Here is a 12509-nt window from a genome sequence, read left to right as displayed (position 1 = left end):
TCCAATGCATTTGACTAATTATAAGAGTTCGGGTTGAATTTGGAGTGTTTAGACACCACTTTTACCCATTTTGTCCCGAAACAGGCTTAAACCAAGAAAACATTGATTCGAAGCAGTAAACAGCTTTGTTACTCTTTATAGGGCCAGAATCTGTGACAATCCAATTCATTTGACTAATTGTATGAGTTCGGGATGAATTTGGGGTGTTTAGACAACACTTAAACCCGTATTATCTCAAAACAGGCTTAAACCAAGAAAACAGGCTAAAACCGAGATAAAACATTGATTCGAAGCAGTACACAGCTATGTTACTCTTTCTAGGGTCAAAATATGTAACAATCCAATTCTTTTGACTAATTATACAAGTTTGGGTTGAATTTGGAGTGTTTAGACACCACTTTTACCCATTTTGTCCCAAAAGAGGCTAAAACCGAAAAAACATTGATTCGAAGCAGTAAACAGCTAAGTTACTCTTTATAGGGTCAAAATATGTAACAATCCAATGCATTTGACTAATTATAAGAGTTCGGGTTGAATTTGGAGTGTTTAGACACCACTTTTACCCATTTTGTCCCGAAACAGGCTAAAACCAAAAAAACATTCATTCGAAGCAGTAAACAGCTTTGTTACTGTTTCTAGGGTCAGAATCTGTGACAATCCAATGCATTTGACTAATTGTATGAGTTCGGGATGAATTTGGAGTGTTTAGACAACACTTTAACCCGTTTTATCCCAAAACAGGCTTAAACCAAGAAAACAGGCTAACACCGAGATAAAACATTGATTCGAAGCAGTAAACAGCTTTGTTATTGTTTCTATGGTCAGAATGTATGACAATCCAATGGATTTGACTAATTGTAAGAGTTCGGGATGAATTTGGAGTGTTTAGACAACACTTAAACCCGTTTTATCCTAAAACTGGCTAAAACCGAGAAAACAGGCTAAAACCGAGAGAACACATTGATTCGAAGCAGTAAACAGCTTTGTTACTGTTTCTAGGGTCAGAATGTTTGACAATACAATGCATTTGACTAATTGTAAGAGTTCAGGATGAATTGAGAGTGTTTAGACAACACTAACCCGTTTTATCCCAGAACAGGCTTAAACCAAGAATACAGGCTAAAACCGAGAGAAAAAATTAATTCGAAGCAGTACACAACTATGTTACTCTTTCTAGGGTCAAAATATGTAACAATCCAATTCTTTTTACTAATTATACAAGTTTGGGTTGAATTTGGAGTGTTTAGACACCACTTTTACCCATTTTGTCCTGAAAGAAGCTAAAACCGAGAAAACATTGATTCGAAGCAGTAAACAGCTATGTTACTGTTTCTAGGGTAATAATCTGTGACAATCCAATGAATTTGACTAATTGTAAGAGTTCGGGATGAATTTGGAGTGTTTAGACAACAATTAGACCTGTTTTATCCCAAAACAAGCTTAAATCGAGAAAACAGGCTAAAACAAAGAGAAAACATTGATTCGAAGCAGTAAACAGCTATGTTACTCTTTCTGGGGTCAAAATATGTAACAATCCAATTGTTTTAACTAATTATAAAAGTTCGGGTTGAATTTGGAGTGTTTAGACACCAGGTTTACCCATTTTGTCCCGAAAGAGGCTAAAACCGAGAAAACATTGATTCGAAGCAGTAAACATCTATGTTACTCTTTATAGGGTCAAAATATGTAACAATCCAATGCATTTGACTAATTATAAGAGTTCAGGTTGAATTTGGAGTGTTTAGACACCACTTTTACCCATTTTGTCCTGAAACAGGCTAAAACCAAGAAAACATTGATTCGAAGCAGTAAACAGCGTTGTTACTGTTTCTAGGGTCAGAATCTGTGACAATCCAATGCATTTGACTAATTGTATGAGTTCGGGATGAATTTGGAGTGTTTAGACAACGCTTAAACCCGTTTTATCCCAAAACAGGCTTAAACCAAGAAAACAGGCTAACACCGAGATAAAACATTGATTCGAAGCAGTAAACAGCTTTGTTACTGTTTCTAGGGTCAAAATATGTAACAATCCAACTCTTTTGACTAATTATAAAGGTTTGGGTTAAATTTGGAGTGTTTAGACACCACTTTTACCCATTTTGTCCCGAAAGAGGCTAAAACCGAGAAAACATTGATACGAAGCAGTAAACAGCTATGTTACTCTTTATAGGGTCAAAATATGTAACTATACAATACATTTGACTAATTATAAGAGTTCGGGTTGAATTTGGAGTGTTTAGACACCACTTTTACCTATTTTGTCCCGAAACAGGCTAAAACCAAGAAAACATTGATTCGAAGCAGTAAACAGTTTTGTTACTGTTTCTAGGGTCAGAATGTTTGACAATCCAATTCTTTTAACTAATTATAAAAGTTCGGGTTGGATTTGGAGTGTTTAGACACCAGGTTTACCCATTTTATCCCGAAAGAGGCTAAAACCGAGAAAACATTGATTTGAAGCAGTAAACATCTATGTTACTCTTTATAGGGTCAAAATATGTAACAATCCAATGCATTTGACTAATTATAAGAGTTCGGGTTGAATTTGGAGTGTTTAGACACCACTTTTACCCATTTTGTCCCGAAACAGGCTAAAACCAAGAAAACATTGATTCGAAGCAGTAAACAGCTTTGTTACTCTTTATAGGGCCAGAATCTGTGACAATCCAATTCATTTGACTAATTGTATGAGTTCGGGATGAATTTGGGGTGTTTAGACAACACTTAAACCCGTATTATCTCAAAACAGGCTTAAACCAAGAAAACAGGCTAAAACCGAGATAAAACATTGATTCGAAGCAGTACACAGCTATGTTACTCTTTCTATGGTCAAAATATGTAACAATCCAATTCTTTTGACTAATTATACAGGTTTGGGTTGAATTTGGAGTGTTTATACACCACTTTTACCCATTTTGTCCCAAAAGAGGCTAAAACCGAAAAAACATTGATTCGAAGCAGTAAACAGCTATGTTACTCTTTATAGGGTCAAAATATGTAACAATCCAATACATTTGACTAATTATAAGAGTTCGGGTTCAATTCGGAGTGTTTAGACACCAGTTTTACCTATTTTGTCCCGAAACAGGCTAAAACCAAGAAAACATTGATTCGAAGCAGTAAACAGTTTTTTCATTGTTTCCAGGGTCAGAATGTTTGACAATCCAATTCTTTTGACTAATTATAAAAGTTCGGGTTGAATTTAGAGTGTTTAGACACCACTTTTACCCATTTTGTCCCGAAACAGGCTAAAACCAAGAAAACAGGCTAACACCAAGATAAAACATTGATTCGAAGCAGTAAACAGGTTTGTTACTGTTTCTATGGTCAGAATGTATGACAATCCAATGGATTTGAATAACTGTAAGAGTTGGGGATGAATTTAGAGTGTTTAGACAACACTTAAACCCGTTTTATCCCAAAACAGGCTTAAACCAAGAAAACAGGCTAAAACCGAGAGAAAAAAATTGATTCGAAGCAGTACATATTGATCTAAGGGAAGAAGGACATGAGATCAAGGCCGGCCGTACGAGTGTCCGTACAAACGGCCGTACAAGTGTCCGTACAGCCAAGATCAATAGGCCATGGACCGGTTCGCAAAATAAAGAAGAGGCTTGGGGTTGTTAAGGCCCAAGGAGAAGAAGGATCGAGAAGATGGAGGATAAATATCTAAGTGAAGAGAAGAGTCACATGTTTACCTTGGTGTGCAAGTGGTAGGCGAGTCAACCAAGGGAAGGGCAGGTCGCTTTCGCCATTAATAAGGACCAAGACATGCCCACACAAGTCTCTATCCTCCTTCCTTTGTATCTAACGGCTATATGCCCTTTGTCTCTCTATATTAAGCCATGTAACAAACATAAGAATAAGCTAATTAAGTCTTTTTGAATATACATTCTCTTTTACCTCTTATTCTCTCATTTCTCTCCATTCTACTCTTGTTCATTCCGCAATCCTAACATGGTATAAGAGCCAGGTTGTTGTTCTTGACAAACTGACCCTTATTCTCTATTCTTTGTTCCAAAATCTCAACTCTTGTTCGCTATTCTATTGTGCTATTTCACTATTACCTGCCGGACAAACGGTTTACCCAACGGTCCATAACATTTGGCCATGGAAAACAACAAGCCGCTTGTCTTGCCTACAGTTCTCAAAGGAGGAAACTACCTCTTATGGTCAAGGACCACCAAAACCGCACTATGTGGCCGCGGACTTTGGAGCCATATCGAAGGAAGCACGGTTCTAAAGAAAGCCACGGAAGACGGTGGAAAAGAAACCACCAAAGAAGAAGGAGAGGAGGCCAAACCTGATGAAGAGGCCAAATGGTTCCAAGAAGATCAAACTGTCCTCTCTATACTCCAGAACTCACTTGAAGGCCCCATACTCGAAGCATACTCATATTGCGAGACGGCAAGGGAACTATGGGAGACCCTCAAAAATGTCTTTGGCAATGTCTCCAACCTCACTCGAGTCTTTGAAGTTAGGAAGGCTATCAACGACTTGAGCCAAGAAGACATGGAGTTTAACAAACATTTTGGCAAGTTCAGGTCACTTTGGGCCGAATTCGAAATGCTTAGGCCAAACACCATGGACCCGGCGGTTCTTAATGAGCGAAGGGAACAAGACAAAGTTTTTGCCCTGCTCCTCACACTCAACCCCACCTTCAACGACCTCACAAAACACATCCTAAGATCGGATAAGCTCCCTAGCCTAGATGACGTGTGTTCGCAGATCCAAAAGGAGCAAGGCTCTCTTGGTCTCTTCAGTGGTAAGGGGGAGCTCATTACGGCTAATAAAGGAGTGTACAAGCAGGAGGACAGAAGGTCTAAGGGAGGATGTGAGCATTGCAAGAGGAAGAGCCACACCAAAGAAAAATGCTGGTTTCTCCACCCACACTTACGGCCAAGTCACAACCATACAACCAAGGACCCAAGGGCTAACCTAACTCACTCCAAAGAAGAACAAGGCCAGGCCGGTTCATCTAAGAGTGGAGAGGAGACAATGTCCGGGGAGTATGTGAAGAAATCTGACTTGGAAGCCTTCATCAAGTCTTTGGCCCTTAAAGAGTCTGGTAAAACTTTCTTAACCCTTAAACCTAATAGTTCACTTGTTGTTGATTCGGGTGCATCACATCACATGATTAGCAATTCGAATCTTCTAAACAATATTGAACCGGTTAAGGGTAATGTTATGATAGCTAATGGAGATAAAATCCCAATTCAAGGGATTGGTAACCTTAGACTATTTAATAAAGAGTCCAAGGCGTTTTATATGCCAAAGTTCACCTCTAACCTTTTGTCGGTAAAAAGGGCTACTAATGATCTGAATTGCTATGCTATATTTGGGCCTAATGATGTTTACTTTCAGGATATTGAGACTGGAAAACTGATTGGTGAAGGTGGAACCAAAGATGACCTTTATATTCTTGAAGAGAGTTCACCAAGCTCACCTAAATCATGTTCCCTTAGTTCTTATCTTGGTGTTTCTTTTAATGTGTTGTGGCATGCTAGACTAGGACACCCTCACTCTAGAGCTCTTGAGTTGATGATACCTAATGCTATGTTTGATCATTCTAGTTGTGAAGCTTGTATTCTTGGGAAGCATTGTAAAACTGTTTTCTCTAAGTCTACTACCTTTTATGAAAATTGTTTTGACTTGGTTCATTCAGATGTTTGGACCTCCCCATGTGTCTCTAGAGACAATAATAGATATTTTGTGACCTTTATTGATGAAAAGTCCAAGTATACATGGGTTACATTGCTTCCATCTAAGGATCGTGTGATTGATGCTTTTACAAACTTTCAGAATTATGTTACTAATCAATTTAATGCTAAGATTAAAGTGTTTAGAACAGAGAATGGAGGTGAGTACACAAGTAATAGGTTCAAAGAACATCTAGCTAAACATGGCATTATCCATCAAACAAGTTGCCCATACACACCTCAACAAAATGGTGTGGCCGAAAGAAAAAACCGACATCTCATGGAAGTGGCTAGATCAATGATGTTTCACACCAATGTACCTAAGAGATACTGGGGAGATGCAGTGATGATGGCTTGCTATCTCATAAACAGGATTCCAACTAAGATCTTCGAAGACCGATCACCATTTGAGGTATTGAACAAATTTAAACCATCCATTAGTCATTTGAAAGTGTTTGGGTGTGTTTGTTTTGTCTTAGTACCCGGCGAGATGAGGAACAAGTTAGAGGCTAAGAGTACCAAGTGTATGTTCCTTGGTTACTCCACCACACAAAAGGGCTACAAATGCTTTGACCCCATCCAACATCGCACATTTGTCTCCCGTGATGTCAAATTCCTTGAAGGACAAGGCTACTTCGACAAAAGAGATTGGGCCGACCTTGAAGACTTGGCCACTCCAACTGATAAAGCTACCAGTCTCAAGTTCCTCCTCGACCACCTTGGAGTTTCATCAGGCCCGCCTCATGTTGTGTCCCAGGATACTTCACCTGACTCATCTGACCGGACCGGCCCACCCGCACCATCTCAGCCGCCGCCTATGGCCGAACGTCCTAGTGATCAAACGGACATTGTGGTTCCGGAGCCGGAGGGGGAGAACAGCACGGTACCCGAGGAACCATCAGAGGCACAAGTCGAATCATTGGACACTAATCCGTCTCCAGCTCAGTTGCGTCGGAGTACGCGGGTTCGGACACATCCATCCACTTGGAAGGACAAACGCGTCTACTATAACCATCAAGCCATAGCTCACCCAATACAAGCTGTGTGTTCACTTGCTAACCTACCGGTTGATCATCAAGCGTTTCTTGGAAAGATAGATGAACATTCTATACCAAACACTTATGATGAAGCAAAAGAAAGCAAAGTATGGCTTGGAGCGATAGACGATGAAGTTGAGGCCATGACACGCAACCACACTTGGGATGAAGCTGACCTTCCACCAGGAAAGAGAGCCGTAAGCTCCAAATGGGTGTTCACAATCAAGTACTTGAGCAATGGAAACATTGAACGATACAAGGCTCGACTTGTAGCTCGCGGTTTCACTCAAACATACGACCAAGACTACAAAGACACATTCGCACCAGTAGCCAAACTTCACACGGTAAGGGTAGTTCTCTCCTTGGCTACTAACCTAGCTTGGGAGTTGTGGCAGATGGATGTCAAAAATGCCTTCTTACAAGGAGAGTTGAAAGAAGAGGTGTACATGACGCCACCACCGGGCCTTGAAAACACCATTGCTCCGGGAAAGGTACTAAGACTAAGAAAGGCTATCTATGGCCTAAAGCAATCCCCAAGAGCCTGGTATCACAAGCTGAGCACTACACTCATAGAATATGGGTTTAGAAAGTCTCAGTCGGATACCACTCTCTTTACTCTTCAAAGCGACAAAGGTATAGTGGTTGTTCTTATCTATGTAGATGATCTTATCATCTCTGGAGACAACCAAGGAGGTATTAAGGATATAAAGACACACTTAAATTCAGTATTTAATATCAAAGACCTTGGTGAACTTAAGTACTTCCTTGGAATCGAAGTATGTCGCTCTCCGGAGGGCTTATTTCTTTCACAAAGGAAGTACACTCTTGATTTACTTTGTGAAACAGGAAAACTAGGAGCTAAACCAGTAGACACTCCACTTCCAGATGGATACCAGGTCGAACGAAAGGGGGAGAGAAGGGATCCATTATATGAAGACCCTTCTCGCTATCGCCGTCTAGTAGGTAAGCTAATATACTTGACACTTACTCGACCTGATATATGCTTTGCTGTGAACCAGGTCAGCCAGTACATGAACGCTCCTACAACATATCACTGGAGCATTTTGGAGAGGATCCTTCATTACCTCAAGAAGAGTCCTGGCCAAGGCATATGGATGGGCATGAACTCCAACACCGATCTTGTGGGATATTGTGACGCAGATTGGGCCGGTGATAGGACAGATAGGCGATCTACGACTGGCTACTGCACATTCATAGGAGGGAACCTAGTGACTTGGAAAACCAAGAAGCAAAAAGTAGTGTCGATGTCAAGTGCCGAATCAGAATACCGAGCAATGAGGAAGCTAACTACCGAACTCACATGGCTCAAGGCATTACTAGAAGATTTAGGCATCAAGTCATCAACACCAATTCCTATGCATTGCGACAATGAAGCTGCCATACACATAGCCACAAACTCAGTGTTCCATGAAAGAACCAAACACATTGAGTTGGATTGTCACAAGGTCCGAGAAAAGATTGAAGAGGGTGTCACGCTCCCATACCACACACCAAGTGTAGATCAGCTCGCCGACATCTTTACCAAGGCTGCAAGGCGCCAAGTTTGTGATCACATTTACAACAAACTTGGACTTGTGGACTTAACACAACCTTGATCTCTAGTCCTCCACCCATGACCATCACACTCTTTTTCCCTCAAGAAAGTTTTGTCCCATGAGGTTTTCTATTCTTGAGGTTTTTAACGAGGTGATGGCTATGGGTCGCCAAGCTTAGCTGTTATACTAAGCTAAGCTTGAGGGGGAGTATTGATCTAAGGGAAGAAGGACATGAGATCAAGGCCGGCCGTACGAGTGTCCGTACAAACGGCCGTACAAGTGTCCGTACAGCCAAGATCAATAGGCCATGGACCGGTTCGCAAAATAAAGAAGAGGCTTGGGGTTGTTAAGGCCCAAGGAGAAGAAGGATCGAGAAGATGGAGGATAAATATCTAAGTGAAGAGAAGAGTCACATGTTTACCTTGGTGTGCAAGTGGTAGGCGAGTCAACCAAGGGAAGGGCAGGTCGCTTTCGCCATTAATAAGGACCAAGACATGCCCACACAAGTCTCTATCCTCCTTCCTTTGTATCTAACGGCTATATGCCCTTTGTCTCTCTATATTAAGCCATGTAACAAACATAAGAATAAGCTAATTAAGTCTTTTTGAATATACATTCTCTTTTACCTCTTATTCTCTCATTTCTCTCCATTCTACTCTTGTTCATTCCGCAATCCTAACAGTACACAACTATGTTACTCTTTCTAGGGTCAAAATATGTAACAATCCAATTCTTTTTACTAATTATACAAGTTTGGGTTGAATTTGGAGTGTTTAGACACCACTTTTACCCATTTTGTCCTGAAAGAGGCTAAAACCGAGAAAACATTGATTCGAAGCAGTAAACATCTATGTTACTCTTTATAGGGTCAAAATATGTAACAATCCAATGCATTTGACTAATTATAAGAGTTCGGGTTCAATTTGGAGTGTTTAGACACCACTTTTACCCATTTTGTCCCGAAACAGGCTAAAACCAAGAAAACATTCATTCGAAGCAGTAAACAGCTTTGTTACTGTTTCTAGGGCCAGAATCTGTGACAATCCAATTCATTTGACTAATTGTATGAGTTCGGGATGAATTTGGAGTGTTTAGACAACACTTAAACCCGTATTATCCCAAAAGAGGCTTAAACCAAGAAAACAGGCTAAAACCGCGAGAAAACATTGATTCGAAGCAGTACACAGCTATGTTACTCTTTCTAGGGTCAAAATATGTAACAATCCAATTCTTTTGACTAATTATACAGGTTTGGGTTGAATTTGGAGTGTTTAGACACCACTTTTACCCATTTTGTCCCAAAAGAGGCTAAAACCGAAAAAAACATTGATTCGAAGCAGTAAACAGCTATGTTACTCTTTATAGGGTCAAAATATGTAACAATCCAATACATTTGACTAATTATAAGAGTTTGGGTTCAATTTGGAGTGTTTAGACACCACTTTTACCTATTTTGTCCCGAAACAGGCGAAAACCAAGAAAACATTGATTCGAAGCAGTAAACAGTTTTTTCACTGTTTCCAGGGTCAGAATGTTTGACAATCCAATTCTTTTGACTAATTATAAAAGTTCGGGTTGAATTTAGAGTGTTTAGACACCACTTAAACCCGTTTTATCCCAAAACAGGCTTAAACCAAGAAAACAGGCTAACACCGAGATAAAACATTGATTCGAAGCAGTAAACAGGTTTGTTACTGTTTCTATGGTCAGAATGTATGACAATCCAATGGATTTGAATAACTCTAAGAGTTGGGGATGAATTTAGAGTGTTTAGACTACACTTAAACCTGTTTTATCCCAAAACAGGCTTAAACCAAGAAAACAGGCTAAAACCGAGAGAAAAAAATTGATTCGAAGCAGTACACAACTATGTTACTCTTTCTAGGGTCAAAATATGTAACAATCCAATTCTTTTTACTAATTATACAAGTTTGGGTTGAATTTGGAGTGTTTAGACACCACTTTTACCCATTTTGTCCTGAAAGAGGCTAAAACCGAGAAAACATTGATTCGAAGCAGTAAACAGCTATGTTACTGTTTCTAGGGTAATAATCTGTGACAATCCAATGAATTTGACTAATTGTAAGAGTTCGGGATGAATTTGGAGTGTTTAGACAACAATTAAACCTATTTTATCCCAAAACAAGCTTAAATCTAGAAAACATTCATTCGAAGCAGTAAACAGCTTTGTTACTGTTTCTAGGGTCAGAATCTGTGACAATCCAATGCATTTGACTAATTGTATGAGTTCGGGATGAATTTGGAGTGTTTAGACAACACTTTAACCCGTTTTATCCCAAAACAGGCTTAAACCAAGAAAACAGGCTAACACCGAGATAAAACATTGATTCGAAGCAGTAAACAGCTTTGTTACTGTTTCTAGGGCCAGAATCTGTGACAATCCAATTCATTTGACTAATTGTATGATTTCGGGATGAATTTGGAGTGTTTAGACAACACTTAAACCCGTATTATCCCAAAAGAGGCTTAAACCAAGAAAACAGGCTAAAACCGCGAGAAAACATTGATTCGAAGCAGTACACAGCTATGTTACTCTTTCTAGGGTCAAAATATGTAACAATCCAATTCTTTTGACTAATTATACAGGTTTGGGTTGAATTTGGAGTGTTTAGACACCACTTTTACCCATTTTGTCCCAAAAGAGGCTAAAACCGAAAAAAACATTGATTCGAAGCAGTAAACAGCTATGTTACTCTTTATAGGGTCAAAATATGTAACAATCCAATGCATTTGACTAATTATAAGAGTTCGGGTTCAATTTGGAGTGTTTAGACACCACTTTTACCCATTTTGTCCCGAAACAGGCTAAAACCAAGAAAACATTCATTCGAAGCAGTAAACAGCTTTGTTACTGTTTCTAGGGCCAGAATCTGTGACAATCCAATTCATTTGACTAATTGTATGAGTTCGGGATGAATTTGGAGTGTTTAGACAACACTTAAACCCGTATTATCCCAAAAGAGGCTTAAACCAAGAAAACAGGCTAAAACCGCGAGAAAACATTGATTCGAAGCAGTACACAGCTATGTTACTCTTTCTAGGGTCAAAATATGTAACAATCCAATTCTTTTGACTAATTATACAGGTTTGGGTTGAATTTGGAGTGTTTAGACACCACTTTTACCCATTTTGTCCCAAAAGAGGCTAAAACCGAAAAAAACATTGATTCGAAGCAGTAAACAGCTATGTTACTCTTTATAGGGTCAAAATATGCAACAATCCAATACATTTGACTAATTATATGAGTTTGGGTTCAATTTGGAGTGTTTAGACACCACTTTTACCTATTTTGTCCCGAAACAGGCTAAAACCAAGAAAACATTGATTCGAAGCAGTAAACAGTTTTTTCACTGTTTCCAGGGTCAGAATGTTTGACAATCCAATTCTTTTGACTAATTATAAAAGTTCGGGTTGAAATTAGAGTGTTTAGACACCACTTAAACCCGTTTTATCCCAAAACAGGCTTAAACCAAGAAAACAGGCTAACACCGAGATAAAACATTGATTCGAAGCAGTAAACAGGTTTGTTACTGTTTCTATGGTCAGAATGTATGACAATCCAATGGATTTGAATAACTGTAAGAGTTGGGGATGAATTTAGAGTGTTTAGACTACACTTAAACCTGTTTTATCCCAAAACAGGCTTAAACCAAGAAAACAGGCTAAAACCGAGAGAAAAAAATTGATTCGAAGCAGTACACAACTATGTTACTCTTTTTAGGGTCAAAATATGTAACAATCCAATTCTTTTTACTAATTATACAAGTTTGGGTTGAATTTGGAGTGTTTAGACACCACTTTTACCCATTTTGTCCTGAAAGAGGCTAAAACCGAGAAAACATTGATTCGAAGCAGTAAACAGCTATGTTACTGTTTCTAGGGTAATAATCTGTGACAATCCAATGAATTTGACTAATTGTAAGAGTTCGGGATGAATTTGGAGTGTTTAGACAACAATTAAACCTATTTTATCCCAAAACAAGCTTAAATCTAGAAAACAGGCTAAAACAAAGAGAAAACATTGATTCGAAGCAGTAAACAGTTATGTTACTCTTTATAGGGTCAAAATATGTAACTATCCAATACATTTGACTAATTATAAGAGTTTGGGTTCAATTTGGAGTGTTTAGACACCACTTTTACCTATTTTGTCCCGAAACAGGCTAAAACCAAGAAAACATTGATTCGAAGCA

This window comes from Camelina sativa, chromosome 14, assembly GCF_030686135.1.
Source record: "Camelina sativa cultivar CO46 ecotype springtype chromosome 14, ASM3068613v1".
Classification (NCBI taxonomy): Eukaryota; Viridiplantae; Streptophyta; class Magnoliopsida; order Brassicales; family Brassicaceae; genus Camelina; species Camelina sativa.
This window is presented reverse-complemented; position numbering follows the sequence as displayed.